We start from the raw sequence: 21857 nt of genomic DNA, 5'->3' as shown, positions 1-21857 counted from the left end.
GTGACACTTTTCAGGCCGTTTCCACACTAAAGTGACAAGTGGTGATAAGTGGCATTTGACACGCAACACAGGAAGACCAAGTCTCTCTCTCTCTCTCTCTCTCTCTCTCTCTCTCTCTCTCTCTCTCTCTCTCTCTCTCTCTCTCTCTCTCTCTCTCTCTCTCTCTCTCTCTAAAGGAACATAGGTTATGAATATTGCAGATGTCATGAAGCCTTTGGAAAATCTACCCCAATTTTGTTCAATAACTTAAAAAAATTCCCATTTAGTGATTTAACACCGGTGAAAGCGGACTTAATGATACAGACAGAATAAGCTAATTATGAACGGATTTTTTTCAAGAAAAGGTTCTGCAGGCCGTGATTAATCTTGAAAGGAGTGGCTCGATAAATATACTACTCTAAAAATACAGGTGACGATAAAATTCCATAATATTTTTCAACAAATTTATCTTAAAGAAACAGAGCATGTAGTCGCTTCTATTAATCTGTTATGCAAATTTATAAAAGAATAAAAACAAAAAAGGAAAAATATCTGAGAAACCATAGAATAAAAAATTTGGGCGCCGTTGTATAGGCATTCCTCTACCATTGCTAATACAACTACTCCCCCCGTCCAAAACTCCAAATGTTGGCCACGCTTCTAAATTCAAGTTAGTATCGATATTAAACAAATTCGGAATATATGGCATAAAAATAATTCATATTTTTGTATTAAGATAAAGAATGGCAATAATTTTGCTATGGGTATTTGAAAGCAACAGCTCCGCACAGACTATTAGCCTACCTTGGAAATTGATTTTTCCTATACTTTTAGTGTCGCTGATGAAGGAGGTGTTGTTTATTGTCGGTCAATTATTATTAACCTCATATCTACGCAACGTGGTTGGGGACCCTTTGGGAACGCGGGGTTTTGGCTGGGGGGAAAACGTTGGGGTAGAACTAAGCATTAGCTCCGCCTCGGTTATTTCCTTTAAAATTGACGTTTCGTTTAGGCTAGTAGCATAGGTAAAACTTTACAACAGTTGCGCAGCTTGTTTCACGCTAGAAAATGCACGAAAAACGTATATTTTGGCGTATTTACCATAAACGTGCAATAAGTGAATATGCAAAAGCCTATAACAAATGGTAAGGGGGATGATGTTGGGAAACTGGGTTTTTTGGGTGGGGGGAACCGACACACAGGAGGAATTCACGAAAACGGATTTTTTGCGCCATTTTCATATGTATTACCTAATTAACAACAAATGGTAAGGGGGACCTTGTTGGAAAACTGGGGTGTCCACGAATTTCGCAGTGGCCTGTTTTACTGACCCCTCTACTCTATATACACGAGGTTGACCAGCTACCCTACGTACATGAGGCTGACCTGTTACTCTGCACACAAAATGTTGTCCCACTAGCCTACTCTACATACATGAGGCTGACCCGCTACTCTACATACGAGAGGCTGACCCTCTACACTATATACATGAGGGTGACCCGCTACTCTGCACACACAATGTTGTCCCGCCACTCTACTTACAACAGGCTACAACATTCAGGTAGTCTACCCTTGTGCACCTACAGACACTGCTAGGCTAGGCCATTTTTTTACATTTCTGCTTTCAGTTTGGGGGTGGCGGAACAGCGCTTTGCGCCTTATCCGCATTTTGAAAGATTCTTGTCAAGCTCGTATGTTCTGGCAAGCGGTAATGTTGTGCTGCGCTAGCTAGCCACAGGGGTTACAGAAAAGGAGCGACGTGAGAAAGGTATTAGTAGAAAACAAGGTTATGTATCTCTATCGACAAACTGCATACTAGGCTCTGTTCAACTGTTGACTCCAAACTTAGGGGTTAACTGTATGTTTGGACAAACCCCCCCACAACGTACGGTTATTGTTCCAGCTGAGTTCACAGTCCGAACACATGGGCTGTTCTTAGCCTGAGTGGATGTCTGGACAGCGTGAGCGGCCCTGGCTTCCGCTTGCCAACAAGAACACTTACCTAATATATGCTGCCTTATTTGCTCTTGCTCTTAGCCTTACTTAGGGACCATTTACCCTAGCCTACATATACATCAATGAACTTACCTTTATTGTTGGGAGGCGTCAAATTCGTGTTCCGCTGGGGAAACAGGAGGTAGGTAGAGGGTGGCGAAAGAGGTGATAGGCCAGGTATTTGTCAAAGGCTTCTTCCCTTCTGCCTTATCTCGGTACATCAGCCCGAGCGTCCCTCCAGCAACGTTCGATGTTCTGGGTTGATGCCCCAGTGTCTGGATCCATGAAGTTGCGTGAGTGGTTCACGGTTTCATGCATGTACCCTTCCAGCTGCAGTTGGGAGTATGCCGCCCAACAATCGCTTATTATCTTCATTCCTGGCAGTAGCCACTTACGGATTTCGGCCACCAAAGTTCCTTCATACGTTTGGCTACCGGGACCATAAACGTTTTTTTTTAATCACGTTCAAACCCTCTGAACACCCACACTCCTTCAATATACCTCCCTTTATTAAATTTTCTCTTTCCAAATTTGGCCTCGTCCATTTTGACCACTTTCCGGTCTTTCTCCCAACGTTGATATTTCTAAGTAATAGCTCCACTCAGGCTGTATGGAACGGCTCTGCGAATACGAAAGTCATTAGGGAGCCATATGTTCAAGAATGGATTGGCTATGGAAATCCATTATGAAAAGGTTGCGCATCCTATATCTTGGTAAATAGCCCGTTACATGCAAAACATTACATAAGAAAACCTATTCTTCATCCTAAAATATGACTGTTAAGACACATAACAGACTGAAATACAACAATTTCTTTATCACACCAAGTAGTTGTTATCAGTGACACGCTATGCTGCTCTCCAGTTGTTCTTCCGGTCGCTGCAGTACATCGTTATAGTTGGGTGCATTTCGAAGGTTGGGTCAAAGGCTTGTATGCATGTAAAGTTTGGTTACTGCACATGCGCAGGTTTTTGTCTAATCGACCTATCATATTCTCCGATTTAGATTTGATCCAGGCCAACTAATCATAGGCTTAGGATTATACCCGCTAGGCCTTGGTTTCTCGACCTTGCTCTGAATTTGTCCATTTGATTTCTGCCTGCAAATGCAATGGATCTCTTCCTTGGTTGTGATTTGAGTGTTGTAGATTTCTCCATTATATCTAGGGACAGGGAGTCCACCCTTGAATTTTTTGCTTGGCACAAAGTGTTAAATTTGACATATAAATGCCCTTGTTGCCTTAATGTTGCAAAATTAACAAAAAACAATCGATTTCGTTGTGATAAAGTATATAAGAATTCAGCTGGTTGCCGAGCAGGTTGTCGCCTTAATATATCAGGGCTGACCGGCATGTGGTTCGAGAACATGCACATTTCCGTTCAGCAAGTTCTTTTGCTTTTTTTTTTTTTTTTTTTTTAACTTTAGCCGGTGTACTCAACTGGAGGTTGCACGTGCCGACAGTGTATGTGAACATACCGTGAATGACTGGTACAACTTCTGCCGGGAAGTTGTACTGCACCACATGGAAAGTAGCAGCACTCCAATAGGTGGCCCGGGGAAAGTGTCATGTTATGTTATGGAATGGTTTTGCGCATGCGCAAGTCATTAGGGAACCATATGTTTAGGAAGGGATTGGCTAAGGAAACCTATTATAAAAGGAACTATACTAACCTAACGTACCCTAACCTAACCTAACCTAACATGCCGTGTTACTTAGCTGGGGGGCAGACCCCTGTTGAAGGAAACTCCACTTTTTACCAAAAGCTCCCCTGTAACACTGCACATGCGCGATACCATTCCAGGATGGTCAACATACAACTTCTGAGGTTAATTACAGTTCACTGACAAAAAATAACTGTAAATTCTTGATAAGCAACCAGAATACTATGGGAAAAATCAATTTCCCAAGTAATACTGTACCCCATGCAGAGCTATTGCTTAGTTTTACCTTACGGTTAGGCTAGACTTATAATAATTTGTAAGTCTAGTCAGGTGTTGGGTGACACTGGTAAGCCTTTGGCAGGCTTCATATATTATTTTGTAGCCTGCCAGTTTGACTGTGCCTATGCTAAGCTAAAATGATAACAATAGTGTACGGTGTGGCGAGTGTAGAACAACAGGACAAGTTCCGCAGACGTGAACACACTTAACCTTTCCTAGAATGCTAGGTCGTGACCTAATCAGAACTTACCTACCTAATCTCACTTAGGGCGCCATGCCTGGACCTAGCTGGGGCCCGAAGTTGTTCCGTCCGTTCTGCAAACTATCTGGTACAGTTAATTAGGTTAGACTTTGCCATTTTTGTAGGTTAGGCTGGTTAACGCAGGATGCTTTTTGATATCCCGCTCAAAATACCAATACAGAATTGAGTAGGTTATCATTAGGTCTAGGGCTATGGGTCAAATGTTGGTGATTGTTTGTTCTTTATGCTTAGGTGTATGGAGGTTAAAGGCCTACAGGGCAAGTGTAGAACAACAGGGACAGGTTCAGCAGATGAAAACAGACCTCACCTACAGCACTATGCCCTGACCTGGCTGGGGGCTGAACTCCCCTCAATAATACCAAACATCAGGGATAGTGTATTAAGCATCCGTTTGGAGGTAGTCCCTTTGTTCTGTAAATTACCCAAGTCTTGACTATTTTTATATTCCATTGAAGGATAGCCTAATTATATCAAATGTTAATTTTTACTAAATGTGTGATCCATTTCTTTTTTTTAGGTAATAGGCTAGACGTAGGCTTCTATAATTTCTCGGTAGGCCTAATATCTAGGTCCAGTATACCAAGGAATTACTATTATGTGACAAGTAACTTTACATTGTATACGTTACTAGCAATAATTATTGGTGCAGACAACTTTGTTCATGTTTCGTCAGCCTCACAAATGGTTTATAGAATGCAGAGTGAGGGGTCATGACATACTGGGTAGGGGTGGGCCAAGCCCCCTGGCCAGGTTAGGGTATGATGTCCAAGGTGAGGTTAGCTTAAGGTAAGTCTGGTAAGATCATATTCCTCTAAAATGCTTTCTACAGAAATGCTCACCAGGCTTACGGTAGCCCTGACCCCTTACTCTGCATTTGCTCCTCTAAAATGCTTAAACCACATACAGTACCTAAATCAATGGAGTTAAAATTGAAGACCACTTCTGCTTCCCTTTGGTTTGGTGGCTACCAGCCTCTTGTGGATGTATGTAACAGCATAAACAAAAGATAGTAAATATTGTAAACATAAATGAGAGGCAGCAAATATTCCAGTCAGGGACTGGCAGGAACCAGGCTGCGATAGTAGTCTTCAGTTTCATCCAGTTGGAATAGTATATGGTTCATGTTCTTATTTGGCTTCAGTCACAAAACCAGTTATTAAGGTGAATGTCTTTATTCTACAGTGATGCCTTATAACCATACCTTCCCTAACCTAACCATCCTTGCATGCTGGTAGGCTAGGGGTCAGCTTCAAGCTTTCTCGAGGGCAGGATGAGTGTAGGGGTAATGTCCATATTTTGTAAAACAGTTTCAGTGGTAGCCTAGTAAAAAATCAGGGTAATTCTATGTTTACTCTTGAAATTGAGGGTATGCTCACACATATGTTCAGTTTTACTCTTTTTGCTTCTTTATTTCTATGCCAAAGGTTTAAACAGGTGTTAATAATAATTCTATTTTTTAGAAGCCTTGGGCTTGATGGTTTGTGTTAACTGTATAACAATAGTCATTACCTGTTTCTTATGCCTTTTTATCATGGAATTTATTCATGAAACATGCTTTTTTTTTTTACTGTCATAGAAATTATGTGTATTTTCTATGTAAGAAAACAACAGTTTGTGTTTAATTTTTCTTGTTATTGAATTAGCAAATAGCTGTATCTTTTATGAAGTATGTACATTAAATTAAATGTTACATATTTAGAATTTTCTTAAGTTGTGTAAACATCAGTTTGCTCTTTCATTTTACAGGTAATGTCACTAATGCAAATGAAGAAGCATACTGTATACCCAAATTCAAAAGAAAGGAAAGGAAAGGGCTCCACGTCATCTTCAGAGCCAGAGAGTTTATACAGAGAAAGATGACAGGAAGGACTGTGTGAGTGATGGTGGCAGGCTTTCACCTCGGTGTATTACAGAGCAATGTGGATGAAATTTTGCCCCTTAGAAGAGACCCCACTTTGATTGGTATGTTGTTGCCTTGGAAAATCCTGATTTATATGCAAGATAGTCATAAGTTATATGAATGTTTATGGCTTATAAGTTCAAGAGAGGCTGTAAAGTTACTATAAATTTAGTGCTGTGGTCCTTAGCTGGATTTTCTTTATACATTAATTATTTCTCAGCTCCTTTTGATGTGAATATTTCTTTGCTGTTTAGTGCCTCATCACTAATTTTATTCTGTATTTTAGCCTGATATTCTTTTTCTTATTAATGAAGCTTTTATTGTACGCTGTGAAAGAATGCTCCCTTTTGGTTCTTTATGGGTGAGCGCACATTTGAATATTATTGATAATAACAATAATCTCTCATAGGCAGAGGTGAGCTGCTCATTTGAGAGTACTATCCAGTGCAAGAAATCTGTCAGTACTGTGGATGGAGAACATCATATTACAAAGCAAGGGGTAAGATTTGAGTGAATTTATGTAACATAATTTTAATATTATTGTATGTTGTTTAATTGCCTTCTTTCATTAGTTTTGCCCTGTAAGTTCCGTGGGTTATTACTGAAAGTGTACCATGCACTACATTCAGTAAGTGATATAATGAGAGTTCTTGACAGTATCCTTTTGACCCCCCAGCAACTTTGCTTTTTTCTTTTGATTTTACAGCCATTCTCCATATTCTCTGACCATTTAGCTGTCCAACTTCTAGAATTTTACCTTTCTGTGATTTTATTTACGTGGGTAAACTTCCTTAAGACCAATAAGCAAGAACTTAGACAAATTACGGTAGTCTGCTTAAACTTTTTAATGGTAATAGTAGTTTGATTCCTAGAAATGCTCTGTATTGTTAAGTTTAATTCATTCATGGGTGAAGTATAAGACTACAGACAGTTGCCTTCAGTTTTTAAATGGTCTGTATCTTCAAGATCAAGAAAAGCAGCCTGACCAAGAAAGTAGTGATGGTTATATCAATCTCCATACCCTTGGCTGATATGTAAAACCACTGGTGGAATGTGGAAGTATCATTAAACTTGGTCTGCAATTTTCCCAACTATGATCATTTGTGGAATCTGTTTTAGAATGATAAGACATTGTGAGTGGATCTCTTAACTACAACTACAGTTGCATTTCAAATAGAACCTCATTTTCTCTGCCTGTGTCTTCATCTCATCTCATGTCTCCTTCCCAGTAGGAGATAGTGCCATTAGTGCGCCTCATGCTGTGACTGTGTCCCTTTGGCCTGTAGCTGCAACCCCTTTCATTTCTTTTATTGTACCTTCTTTCATATTCTCTTTCTTCCATCTTACTGTCCACCCTCTGCTAACAGTTATTCATAGTGCAGCTGCTGTTACACTTTTAAAACCTTTACTCTCAGCTTTCCTTTCAGCTCTGAATGACTTAGATTTTACATCTATTCCATTCCCAACTTTTTTCTCTTACCCTAACCCTAATTTTTTTCTTGTGTTCCTTTGTTGGGGATGGGGTAGCTAGGTAAATTAGAAAAATACCAATCCTTTGACTCCAGACCTAAACTGAAATCCTTGATGAGTATTTTATAAATTTCATATAAATATGTATGCAAAATTAAGAGGAGCATGCTAAAATGAACTGAATTTAGACCCAATTTTTCATTCTTATTTTGTTCTATGCAGAGTGTACCCTTTTTTACGTTTTTGAAATGAACCTTACTTCTCCATTATGGAGCTTTTGCTCCCGTGCTAGCGGTATTTCGACAGATTAAAAAAAAAAACGAGAACACTTGGTTTCCTAAGGATATCCGTCTTCTGTTCATCTACTTCCCCCACCCCCCACCAAGGGGACGGTCAGTCTACTTCTGTCGCTGGTTTCAGTAGGAGTTTGACAGATTGTACTTGGTTTTCTGTTGATTTGTTCTTTTATTTTTTGAATATTCATTTGGTAAGAACCTATAAGGTAAGAGTTGCCGTATTAGGGATTATTCCAGTTTCTTTCAGTAGTGGACACAAGCAATCAAGATATGAAAGGTTTCATCACAGTCCCACAAGCTGCAGATGACTGCATGTTATGGTTCCATGGATCTGGTGAGCTCAAGGCAGTATCTCACAGTAATGCCATTATCAGTGCTGGGAGAGAATCTACTAATCTATTCTGCCAACACCAGTGGTCACAGTGTAAATCATGGACCCACATTAAGGGGTTTTTTCCAGCACCGATACCTCTGTAAACAACGTGGTTAGGTTTCTGTCGTTTCTCAAGCATGACGAAACTCCTTGGTAGCAGCCTTTAAGGCTAAAGGGCCATGTTGGCATTGGCTATAGACTTTTCTGAGGACAAAGACATCTAGATGCTTTTCAAGGTGTTAAGGTGGGGTTTCCCAGGTCTCTGCTATGTACTTTACCTTGGAATCTGTATGCAGTTCGTCAGTTCATTATTTTGTCATCTTTTGAACCGTTTAGAACGAACTCCTTGTAAAGAAGTTTCTATGGAAACTTCGCAGTAGCCTTAGACACAGCTGAAGAGTGAGAGAGCCACAATCTTAGTCAGATAAGGTAGGCTTTGCTAAAGACAAGACAGTTACCTTTGGACTAAGCACATTTCTGGGCTAGGCCCTTACCTACAACAGTATCTTTACCTAGCCTGGAGTCACAAGGGCATGAGGAACTTGACCCCCTTGTGGATCCAGTACTGTCTGTAAGGATTGTTGGAATTGCACTAAAAGGTTTAAACCTGATGTAAAGGTTCTGTGTTTAGTGATTTGGAAAGCGGAGCTTCAAAGAATAGGAATGTAATGTCCTTTTCATTATGTCTTTGGTTAAGGACTTTCATGCTAATTTCTATCCTTAATGGAAGGTAAGCCACTGGACATGTGAGTAGTGGCTACAGCTTTTAAATTTGGAAAGAACTTAACCTTCGATAAGATTTTGAAGTCACTCAATAACATGGTGATCTTGTATTTGCTTTGGTTTATCGTCTTGGTGCTGAGATTAAAACACGATTACTGCAGAGCATTAACTCCCCTGGTTGGTGCAGGGGATATAATGTCCTGAATCAGTAGTGTTACAAGTCCTAGTTACTGATGTGACCTGGTGTCTTAAAAGTAAGGGAAGTCCCAAAAATGTGCAATGGGAAAAAATACTCAAAATACAGAAATAAGGGAGAGAAGTAACAAAAGACTCGTAAAGATAGAACAAGGTTGATTATATATAAGCAGTTTATATATAATGGGGGTGAAAAAAATGCACTAATCAATCCTAATAATATAGACACATAATACCTAAACTTATACCGAACTTAAATAACAAGACATAACCAAACAGCAATTAAAGTAAGAAGTTAAGTAAATCCCATCAAATGAAATATTACATACAAAAATCATAAATAAATCCAACGCTTAAAATAAATGTACAAAGTAAATACAATATACTCAAGAGGCAGTTGCAGTGGGTATTCACATAGTACAAAGTGAAAAATGGACCCTTCGTCTGATTACAGTGAGGACAGAAATAACGATAAGGTGCATTTTAAGGATCCACGCACCTTTCGATTTGGACGTGACAAGAGGCCTCTGCCAATCATAGGCTGAGCAGAATGATGTGAGGCCTCAGCCAATCACTGGCTGAGCAGAATGGCATTAGGTGGCAATTTAACTACCACACAGATAGTTAACAGGCTGAAGATCAATACAACAGGTGGTTTGGTATTTGTCGTCAAATTGTAAGCTGGCCAGAATATCATAAGACCTCCCCCCTTAAGACCTTGCACATCTGTAGGGTGGAAGAGGTCAAGTGCCAACATTCCAGTCATCCTAAGTTGCTGGTCCTCTTGACAAGGTGTCTGCATTGATGTTCTCAGTTCCTTTCACATGGTGGATGGTAAGCTGATAATATTGAAGCATTAGGGACCTCATTAGCGGTTGGTTATGATTTTTCATTTTATGAAGGAACTGGAGAGGACTGGGATCAGTGAATACTTCAAGAGTATTTCTTTGGTCTTGAATGTAGCAGGCAAACTTCTGTAGGGCCAATATCTGGGAGAGACATTCATTTTCAGTGACACTGTATGCTTTCTGGTGTTTCTTCAACTTGGCTGAATGGTATAATACAGGATGGAGGGTTGCCAAGTCGTTGTCTTGGTGCATTAGGACTGCACCCACTCATTGATCGTTGGCATCTATATAAAGTAGGAACGGTTTGTCCATGTTAGGTGTATGGAGAACAGGGCTGCTAGAGAGAAAAGTAAGTTTTGGAAGGCCTTCTCACATCCGTCTGTCCACTCAAAAAGTGTCTTGGAGCTGGTGAGGGTTGTAAGTGGAGATGCTACTGCAGAGAAGTTAGGACAGAAACGACTGTAGAAGCCACACTTTCCCAGGAAATGTAGTTCCCTTCTAGTTGTAGGGTAAAGGAAACTTAGAATGGCTTCTACATTTGCTTCCTTTGGCTGAGTTTGTCCTTGACCCATCACACATCTGAGGTAAGTCACATTGCCCTGGCTGAAGGTGGATTTGGATAGATTGATGGTGAGTCCACTTTCCTCCAGGCATTGCAGAAGACTGGATAGACATTCTAGATGTGTACTCCAAGTGTCTGAAATTATTAAAATATCATCGAGATATACATATGTCCCTTCTAGGTCCCTAATAATAAAATTCATGAGTCTTTGAAATGTTGATTATATTGAAATAGGCCATCAGGAGTGACAAAAGCTGATATTTCTGTAGAATTTTCAGTAAGGGAATTTGATAATAGCCTTTCTGTAAGTCTATTCAAGAGACAAATTTAGTTTGGCCAACAGTCTATTAAAGTTTCTATTAAAGGGAAGGGGTAGGAGTCAGGGATAGTCAAAGCATTAAGTTTCTTGTAGTCTGTGCAGAGTCTAAAGCATCCTCCCGGCTTTAGGGTGAGAAGACATGGTGATGCCTATGGGCTACAGCTGTGCTCTGCCAGGCCAATCTCCAGCAGAAAGTTGACTTCATCTCACAAGACTTTCCTCTTCTCTGGACTTAGACGATAGATGATAAGGAGGCTGTTTAATAGGGAGAAAATCTGGTTTTAGATGGATGTTATGTTCTATCAAATTACATCTTCCTACGGCATCACTTGGCACATTGGGAAATTGTTTGAGAGGGTGTTAAATGCGTTAGTGACTCCTCAAGATTTTCTAGTATTTTGCTGTTGGTAGTAGTAGGGTTAGGGATACACCAAGTTGTTGGTTATCATTTGTTACACATAGATTGATTCGTGAACCAGCCTCATCTGATGTTCTCTTTATGTATTCTTTACGCAGATTGATGTGATATTTCTGGGTCTTTTTTTCTTTTATCTGGAGTAGAAATTATATAGTTATTAGACTAATTTCTCGATTACTGTATAAGGACCTTGATGTTTAGGAGAGAGAGGTGACCCATGTATCGGTAAAAATACTAACAGGCTGAAACATTCAGACTTTTGCTGATTATCAGAGTGGACTTTCATGGATTTTTGACTCTTAGTGAAACATTCTTTAGCTGTCTTACTTTAGATAACTAATCTTTCAAGTTCTTCATATAGGTCTGTACATTTACTTTGGAGGATTCTGATTCCAAGCAATCTGTTATCCAACAATCTTTGGTGTCTTTTAGGGGATCCCTGATCTCTCGACCGTAGAGCAACTCGAAAGGAGAAAACCCCAAAGATTCTTGTTTACATTCCCTAATAACAAATAGTAAGAAATCAAGTGCTTCATCCCAATCATGTGAACTTTCTAAGCATTATCGTTTCAGCTTGGATCTAAGCATCTGATGGAATCTTTCTATAGCTCCTTGAGACTCAGGTTGGTGTACAGATGAGTTTACAGCAAGTACTTCTAGTTCTTTGAAGGAGCCTCAGGTTGGTATATGGATGAGTTTACACCAAGTACTTCTAGGTCTTTGAGTACATCTTGGAATAGATCAGAAGTGAAATTAGTTTGATCAGATTGTAAAACCTTAGGAATACCAAAATGTGAGAATATATGCAACAAGTTAGTAACTATGTTTTTATTAGAAATATTCTTAAGAGGGATAGCTATTGGGAATCTGGTGGAGGCGCACATGCTAGTGAAGATGTATTTATTGCCTTTACGAGTAGGAGGTAGAGGACCAACACAATGTATTAGAACTTTCTCAAAAGGCTTTTCTAATACAGGGCTAGGGATGAGGGGAGCAGGAGGAATAGGTTGGTTGGGTTTCCCTACAACTTGGCAAATGACAGGATTTTATGTACTCTGCTACACTCGTTCTCATTCCTGGCCAAAAATATTGAGGTTGGAGCTTTTGATAGGTTTTCTTAATACCTAGATGTCCATTGACACTATCATGTACCAAGAAAATAATTTCATTTCTAAATGAGGATGGAACACTATCTGATATTCATCTGCCCAATCATGCTCTTGAGAAAGGTGGCTAGGTCTAAATAGTCTCATAAGTAGTATGTTGTCATGTTGATAAAACCCTGGTCTTTCTTTAACCTCATTAATGTGTGAAGCTACCTCTTTCCAACATTGTATTAATGTAGGATCAGATTTCTGTGCTGTGATAAGAGAATCCTTTGACATTATTGTTGGAAGACTACACATGCATAAGGATTTAGCTAAAGTTTGATGAGTCCTTGATCTAGTTGTTACACACACAGGGAAGAGTTCAGGTTGAGATACTTCTATTGTTACAGTAGGGTTGGTGTCCCAAGGTTGTTCTACAAGTACTGGATTTGGCACTAGAAGTTTGCCACCAAGATCACTTCTAGGAAAAAGTTAATTTCAGGGACAGGCAGATCATGTATTATTCCTACTTTTACTTTACTAGAGACAAGTGGACACTTTAGGTATAATTCGGCAAGAGGGATGGTAAAAACTGAGAAGAGATCTCTGATTATTACTTTTTCCTTCAGATAAGACTCTGATATGTTAGGGATAACTGTAGATAACATAACACTCTGAGTAGATCCTGTCTCTTGAAGAATATTGCTAGGATACTCTGTATCATTTGTAGTTACTGTGCCAGTCATTTTAAATTCTTTGAAAACATCCACAGATGAAAAGTCAGTTGCTATGCTAGATACGGGCTTATTAGATGGAAACTGAGATTTAGCTTTAACTTGAGGTTTGGAAGCTTTGCTAACGTCGTAATATTTCAAGCGTTTGCAGTACGGACTCCAACATTCTGTAATATGATGACCAGATTTCTTAAAAACCACAGATTATGTTAGTTTTGGATTTTTCTGTACCACTGTTCCCATCCTGAGTCTCTGAAGCTACAGATGAGGTAGGTTTTACAAAGTTGTCCCTTTTTCAGATTTAGTATTACCTTTATGTACTAAGGAATATACATCAGCACATTTCACAGCCTTTATTAACTGAATTTTGCCTCTGTCTTCCAGGTGTAACTTAACATCAGAGGTATTTTCCTTTTGAACTCTTCATACACAGCTAAATTCTCTAATTCGTCAAAAGTTGTGACTTTACTACATGACAACCATTTCTGAAAATATCTGGACTGTTTGGTAGCAAATTCAACATAAGACTGAGATGGAGTCTTCTTTTAAGTTATGAAAGTTTTGTTGGTGGTCGTCGGGTGTAATAGTGTAAGCATTAAGGATAGAAGTCTTTACAAAGTCATAGTTCTGTCAGTCTTCTAATGAGAGGGTGGAATATGCTGTTGATGCTTTGCCATTCAAGTTGGTGCTAACTAACCATGTCCATGACTTTTTGGCCATTCTGACTTAGTAGCTGTCTTTTCAGAGTTCCTAAAAAAGCTTTCAGGGTCATCTTCACTAATTGGGGAACTAGTCAAGTTTGTTGTGCTAGGTTAAATTTAGCATCAGGAGTTACCTTGCTATCTGAACCTCTTTGAGAGTATAGTTCTGCCATCTTAATTTCTCTTTCTAGCTTCCTTGCTTGTACCTTTATTTGTTCTCTTTTTCTAGCTTCCTTTCTTCTGCCTGTATTTGTGCTAACTTCAACTCTATCTGTTTGTAATTTCTGTCGCTATATTTCAGCACTATTCTTTGTCTCTGGAGGGGCATGTGCTAATAGTGATACAGCAATCTGCGATCATGAAGTATATCAAAGAGTTCTTCAACACTGGATAATGAGTGTTTATCATGTTCCTTATCTTGTAAGAGTTCCTCAGATTCAGGTAATATCGCCTGTTCTGTCATACCTTGTATAGCAGTGTTCTTTAATTTGTGTAGTGTCATGGAAGATGTGAAAGGAATCTTAAAGTACATGAGTATAAACTTCCATTCATCTATAGTAAGGGTGAATTTACTCAAGTTTGCAAAGTCAGGCAGTGCAGAAGGCGTGAGCATCAAATTCACTCATCGTGATATTTACAACAGGAAAATTCCTCTGATAATTTTGAGTCTTGGTTACAGGTTAAGGTGGCAACATGTATGTAAAACACAGTGTGTATGTACACGAACAGTGAATGTAACTGGTAGCATAAGATTCAGCGAGAATAATAGTCAGCATAAGATTCAGGCAAGATTCACTTTGAAGAGTCAAGAGTCAGCATAAGATTCAGGCAAGATTCACTTTGAAGAGTCTTAGTGTAGGCCTACTACCTTTAAAGACACGAGCACATATGTGAACTACCACAAATCGAGAGTGTTCTGCTACACCCACAAAATTAAGTTAGAGACTAGTCAAGATTCGTTAATGATTTTTGAATTAAGAATCTAAGTCATTGTGACTAATGTGTGATTAATTGTCATCGAGTTCTGTATATGTCAAGAGAGAAGTTTTGATGACCTAAGGAGTAAGGATCCCGAGAATGTAAGCAAGTACTAACACACCTAATTGTAACCAGAAGTATCTAAGTTACGATATCAAGAATGAAAGACAAGTCTTCGTACTTATGGTGCCGTTACATATCCTGAACAGGCCCCCAAATGTCACAAGTCCTAGTTACTGATTTGACCTGTTGTCTTAAAATTAAGGGAAATCCCAAAAATGTGCAACAGAAAAAATACTCTACAATCCAGTAATAAGGGATAAAGTAACAAAAGACTTGTAAACATAGAACAAGGTTTATTATATATAAGCAATTTATATACTTAAACTTATACCAAACTTAAATAACAAGACATAACCAAAGGCAATTAAAGTAAGAAGGTAAGTAAATCCCATCAAATGAAATATTACATACAAAAATCATAAATAAATCCAACACTCAAAATAAATGTACAAATATAATATACTCAAGAGGCAGGTGCTGTGGGTATTCACGTAGTGAAAGGTGAGAAATGTACCCTTCATCTGATTACAGTGAGGACAGAACTAACGATAAGGTGCATTTTAAGGATCCATGTAACCTTTGATTTGGATGTGACGAGAGACTTCAGCCAATCACAGGCTGAGTGGAATGGCGTGAGGCCTCACCCAATCACAGGCTGAGCGGAATGACTTGAGGCGGTAATTTAACTACCATACCGATAGTTAACAGGCCGAAGATCATTACAACAGGTGGTTTGGTATTTTTCGTCAAATCGTAAGCTGGCCGGAATACTGTATCATAAGGATACTGTAGGTAGCTTTTTTTTTTTTTGGTCTACTGCTTTTTGAACCTGGTTGTGATTTTTGGGAAGCTTGGAGGTACTCGGTATTGAGTATTAGAAGTATACCTTTTTGTACTGATGTACTTGTTAGTTATCCATCATTGGCTGTGCAGGGTTTTGGCACAGTAACCCTATCCCTCCTTCTGCTGAAGGGGGCATCCTCCAAAGAAACCTCTGCTATCTTCATGATGAGGATCTTGTACCTGAGTGACAATCCTCCTAAGATGGTAGCAATAGCTTATGGATTGAATTCACTGGTTAAAACAAACACTTGTTTTGTACAGCTATGCTCTTGAGTGATACGACATGATTGCATAGGATTTCATTCAAAATTCACAAACTGGCAATTAACATGTTCCATATTTTTCTCTTATTTCATTGCAAAAACACAATTATTTCATACAATAAGAGTAAAATATGTTTCATAAGAGTGAAATCTGTCATATACTGTATTTCAAAACTAAGAAAATATGTGTGGTAACATTTTGGAAAAACAGGTACAGATTGACCATCACTAATCCGGCACAAATTTCGGCTAGAGTAATTTCTCATGTTTCCGCACTAATTTTCAAATTTCCCGGGTCGCTGCGCTAACTCGCTCGCCGGTCACTTCGATTTGGTGGTGCATCATCAATCTGGTAGCCTAGCCTACATTAAACTGAACTCTATTCACATATTAACAGTAGTATACAAACAACATAACGAATGTGCATCTTTTTCATGGATCTTTTAAAAAGTTATGCTTTACTACATTGTGTCCAATTGCGTGTATTCTCATATTGCTTTTGTATTATAAATTGCGATCAATGTTTTGTTTTGGGAATCGATATCACGGTGTTTATTTTGCCACATTTAACTCGGTTCAGAGCTCTTTTCTTGCTTGTAGTTAGCGTAAATGAATATACTGTAGATACTTTATTTATTTGGGACAAGGATATTTTTTGTTATACGAAGTGTTTTTAAGTCAAAATATAACTTATATACGTCTCGTTGTAAAATTAATTTAGCTATTTTTTTTTTAATATATGATGTTCGCGGGAATCGCGGCTGGCCGTTTTGGGGGCATGTTTTTGTGTAAAAAAAATCAAGATTCCGTTCGCTATTTTCTCTTGATTTCATCGTAATATGAGCTTTACGTATTTATCTTTTATCGGCGTGAAAACAGCAGTAATTTGTATTCTTTCATGCCCAGTAGTTTTGATTAAAATACATTCTCTCCAATTTTATGTACGGTCGAGTTTCATCCATGTTGCCGATGCACGATAATTTATGGTCATTAGCAGCTTGAACATTGTTTTCTCAGCTTCAGCTACAACTTGCAGCTTAAAGTTACTGTAGCAGTATATTTCCTTGCCGATCTTTTCTCCAAAGTGAATAAGGGTATAGTGTAAAAAATATATCAGTCCTATTGTACAGTACTTAACGTCATTTGTAACATAACTACAGTAATTGTTTGACCGTACGATTGTTGAATTACAAGCCAAACAGTTGTTATCCGATACGATTATTAGCAAAATAACAGTTTCCCGTTCGGTTGTTTATGGCTGTACGCATTTACGCAAGAGTATAAGGTTACTAACAATACTTTTATCACATTCTCTCTTACTTTTTTAACTAGCAGATGGAATAAAGAGATGGAGGAAAAGAAGTTGGTCTCTCTCGCTGCCTGATTGGCTACGCTGCTGCCTGCATAATTGCTAACCCCATCGTAAACTCGAAATATCGTAAGTCAAATTATCGTAACTCGAGCACTACCTGTATTTGATAATTGTCTTTTCTTTATTAACCAACTTGTACTGATTTATGGGATATTTTAATTGTAAGATGAGGTGCTTAGCTACTGGGTTTCGTGTATTCTAGCCTAATAAATGGCTAATCTGGCAAAATGGCTAATCCTGCACCCTCCAGGTCCCAATGATGCTGGATTAGTGATGGTGAACCTGTATGAAACATTTTCAGAACTTTGTTAACTCATCGCTGATGTGTTTGACAAAAAAGTCATCATCGAACCTCAGTTCTAATGTTAAAGTAATAAGGAAAAATGAAAAAATTTGTCATAACAGTAATATTGCTTGAAATGCAACCATAAATTTTGAAATAGTTCTGTTTGATTGCTTGTACACCTCAGTGTTAAAAAAAATGTAAGTAAGCAAATACGAAAGTATTACTGTAGCTAAAACACATCCAGTGACATCAATGGGTGGGTGGAGCATGTGTGATGCAACCATTTTAGTGGCGGCAAAATAGGACTACAATTTGTAGTGACAATGACATCTTGAAAACATTGATTTTATATTTGTTAGAGGAATATTTGGATTTTCATAAACTAAAATGATTGATGTTATATTTGTTAACGACTTCAAAAATTGTGGATTACTAGCAAATATTTGCCTATGAAATTATTCTTTTATTAAAACCAAGATTTTGTTCCTAGACCTAGGTTGTTAGATTTCTTTACTTACTACAAATACATTACACTTAGCATACACATCTCTATATTAACAATTTCTGGCCAGAAAGTATATGAAGTTATTTGCACATTCTTACACTTAAAGTTGCTTTATGAATGAATAAATTATACGCCAAAAGCAAGCAGGACTTTTAAGAAAATAATATTTTAAACCACTTAAAAAAACAAGTGTTCCATAGGCCTTGATAATATTACAAATAGATATTATGATTATTAGCCATCTTTGTATAATTTAAATCATCTTTTATTCTTCAAAGAAAAAAGTAGTCTCTACAAATAAATTCTTTAGTAACAGAGATTATGTCTCAGAAGGCTTAGATTATCTTTTTAGGCCTATACAGTAAATCATTTTGCAACATACAGTCAGCTTGAACATAGCCTAAAACTTCAAAATTCAAAGGAAACTTTTAATTCATATTCCTGTTTTAAAAATTTTGTTATGACTGTTGAGCTTGTTAAGGCCTACTGTTATAATGCTGCAGAGGTAGTTACGTTGATCAGTTTGAGGAGCATGTTAAGTGCTGTCATTGACAGCAATGTTAACTGGATCACGTCGTACTTTGACCTGAGCAACATAAAAAAAAAAAAGTCAGTTCAAATTACACATTGCAAATCATACCAATGTATTAAAGGGATCATATTTATATAACCATAGGGAAAATACCGTTAGCTGTGATTTCGCAAACTTGTTGACATGTATGACATTGGAAATAAAAAAAAAGTTTAACACTACTTGGCAACGTTATGTCGAGTCTGAGATTTTGTATGATACAAAAAGAATCATGTTGCCTCAGATTTGAGCATGACTGTACAAAATATTTTGTTACTAAGTAGCCTTTAAAGGATTGGCTGATTTCCACTTTGCCCCCCACCTTTTTCAAATGTGGGAATCAGCTGTATAATGGAGAGGTAAGTTTCATTTTAAAAATATAAATACTTAATTTAAGATTTATTTTTTAAATGCATAAATTACCCTTCCAACCTCCCGACACTCAAAGTGAACTGAAATAACTGACCAGCTACGAATGTCCGTACCTATCGGTCCCCTGTTGGGGGGGTGGGGGAAGTGGATGGATAGAAGACGGATATTCATAGAAAACTGAGTGTTCTCGTTTTTTGTTTCAATCTGTCGAACTACCGCTATATAATGGAGAGGTATTTAAAAAATAAATCTTAAGTGGTATTTATATTTTTACATGAGAGTTTAACTTTCTTTGGGAAGTGTGAGTCCGTATTCTAATTAGGTTTACAAGCATCACATCTTTCTAAACCGCATTTTGTGATAGACGCAGATGCCTGTAAGATTTAAATTATGGATTACTGATTTTGTAGGGTAGAAAGTATGAATTAGCAACATGATGTTTTGGCTATGCAGATCCAAGTAATGTACAGTAATAGAGGAAGTTTTTTATTACAGTTGTAAAAGATCCAGAAGATGAACCAAAAAATGGTTTACTTGAGGTTTTTAGTTTTATTTAGAATGTGTATATAATTTTTTAAACATAATTGTTGTACAAGATTCAGAATGGCCCAAGGCTTACGTCAAAATGAAATTCATGTTGAAATCTCTGGCACTTGTTATTCTGAGTGTAAATCAAAATTCTCTTCCAGGTTGTTTTGTTGTAACTGCAAAGAATGAAAGACATGAGCCCACCCTCACACCAAGGTGTGGGCTTTACAGGGACTGCACTGTTGCTACGAAGTCTTCCCCCCAGCTGTCCTGGTACTAGGAGCTATGTAGTCGTCATAAACAATCCCAATATGATGCCCAGAACTGGTATGACATAGCTTTTTTTCATTATGAAGAAGGCTAGAATGGTAGTTGACTTTTTGCAGATACTGGAAGCAAATTTTCTCACTTGGACAATATCAAGTTGCTGAAATTTACAGAAAATAGGTAGTTAAAACCATTAATGTAATTTGGAGGTAAATGATTGTGCTGCTGAAGGGTTTTGCTTATTGCTGATGTACAGTATTTTACTTAGCAATGTAAATTCTTAAGTGTTTGAAATAACGTAGACCAGAAGAGAACCTTAAACACTTAGGTACTTCAGAAAATTCTGAGTTTTGTTCATGATTTGACCAGCAGTCAGATTTTTCCTTTTCCACTTAGATTGCTTGGAACAAAGTTGCCTTGTAATTATGACTGATAAAGAAATAAAAATGGATTTCTATATTTTAAACTTGAGTGATCTAAGGCCATCTGTGGCGTTGTAGTTCATAATTCCTTTACGAACTGTTGGCATTCAAATTGACATTGACTGAATTGAGTGCCTGGAAAATATGGTTTATACAAGGAGTGTTTGGGAAACTTGACCACAGAAGTGAAAGTCACATAACCTAGAGCCCTAGTCTGATGTTTATGCAAATTGCTTCTTCAGGAAGAAAATAAATTAGCTTTTAAATCTTCCACACTGTTTCAAGAGTAAAAATATTTAGGTAAACAGGGTTCTTTCTATTGTTAAGTTGTGCTTGCATCTTACTGCAAACATTGTGTTCTATATTCTATAATGAATGCCAGAATTTGATGGTGACCACTTTGCAATTGAGAGTACTTTTGCCTTTGGAAAGTTTCCACATTTAATTGCATTTCTGTGTAACTTGGTAAAAGTTAACTGCTACTTTTGTGTGTTTTGATATTGCCCATGCCTTGTATATACATGCAAGTTTTATGTCTTTTGGTTTCTGAGACAACTTCAGTTGCCATGTTTAAATCCTTGGGGATTGGTGTGTCTTCCTGCTTTACGATAAATGATTCCTTGGTCGCCGTGGCAGTAGAGGCAATAGCTTCTGGTCATGACATCAACGAAAGGGAGATTTAATTAAACTGGTATTGGAAGAAGTTTCTTTGGTGCTGGAGGTATTTATTATTAGAAAGAATTTCCTACAGGTTGCTCATGTTACCTTTCAGAGATTTGCATGTGGCTTGTTTGTCATTTTCATTAGCAAAGACGGACTGTTCATCAGAGGCTGGTTTTATTCCAGTTGGGCTGTTTAGAATTGGAGCTGCATATTTAACAGATCATATCACGCATGTTTAGAAAATAGGCTGTTTGTAATAGGTGGCTTCCTTATGTGATGCCAGGAATTTAAAGTATTTGATTAGTGGATACTTCCTGATTTTGTGCAAGGTTAATGGATATTAAACACTTGTGTTTTGTTGAATAGTTTGTGTATTTGAATGGTTATGTATTGTAGTTCATTCAAGCTTGAGCTTGGTATGATAAACTGTACGTGAAATAAGCATTCGTGCCCCTGGTGATGATTTTAGACTTCATTGTAAATGGAATATGTTTGAACATTAGGTACACAGATTCTCGTTCAAGTTCCTTGACATTGCTACTTAAGTCTCATTCAGGTTCCAGTGCATTGCTCTTTCTCATCTGGTTATTGTGGAAACCACATAAAATAATAATGTATTTAATTTACAAATAATTTTTTAACTAACTACATTAAATTGGCCAGAGATTCAGATGGTTCCTGTTGAAGGCAAATTTAAGATGTCCTTGCTAGGAAGGAATATCTTGGTAACAAAATGATGGGTCATGACTTTAGTGGTCTTTGGCACTGCAAACCACCTTTAGAGATTGGCATCCTTTGGTTACTGGGTCAGATTTATAGCGAAAGGAGTTCTGTTTCTGTAGTCTTTTTACTTGCAAAAGTAATTCGATTGACAGCTGTTTTCTTTTCATAATCTCAAATTCTTTAGTCAATTTTGCACT

The 21857-nt window shown here is 37.8% G+C and overlaps 1 long non-coding RNA gene across 2 annotated transcripts; it reads left to right on the top strand.

Moving 5' to 3' along the window:
• The first annotated feature begins 173 nt into the window (after nt 1-173).
• On the top strand, nt 174-21826 carry LOC136845864 (uncharacterized). Of its 2 annotated transcripts, none has more exons than XR_010855280.1 (5): nt 174-649; nt 5924-6139; nt 6487-6576; nt 17287-17389; nt 19747-21826. It is a non-coding gene; the product is annotated as an uncharacterized lncRNA (long non-coding RNA). The 2 variants fall into 2 exon arrangements; XR_010855279.1 differs by having other exon boundaries at nt 175-649; nt 17284-17389.
• The last annotated feature ends 31 nt before the right edge of the window (nt 21827-21857 follow it).

Source organism: Macrobrachium rosenbergii, chromosome 14 (assembly GCF_040412425.1).
Source record: "Macrobrachium rosenbergii isolate ZJJX-2024 chromosome 14, ASM4041242v1, whole genome shotgun sequence".
NCBI classification, from domain to species: Eukaryota; Metazoa; Arthropoda; class Malacostraca; order Decapoda; family Palaemonidae; genus Macrobrachium; species Macrobrachium rosenbergii.
Note: the sequence above shows the minus strand (reverse complement) of the source record. Positions and strands in the feature narration are given on the sequence as shown.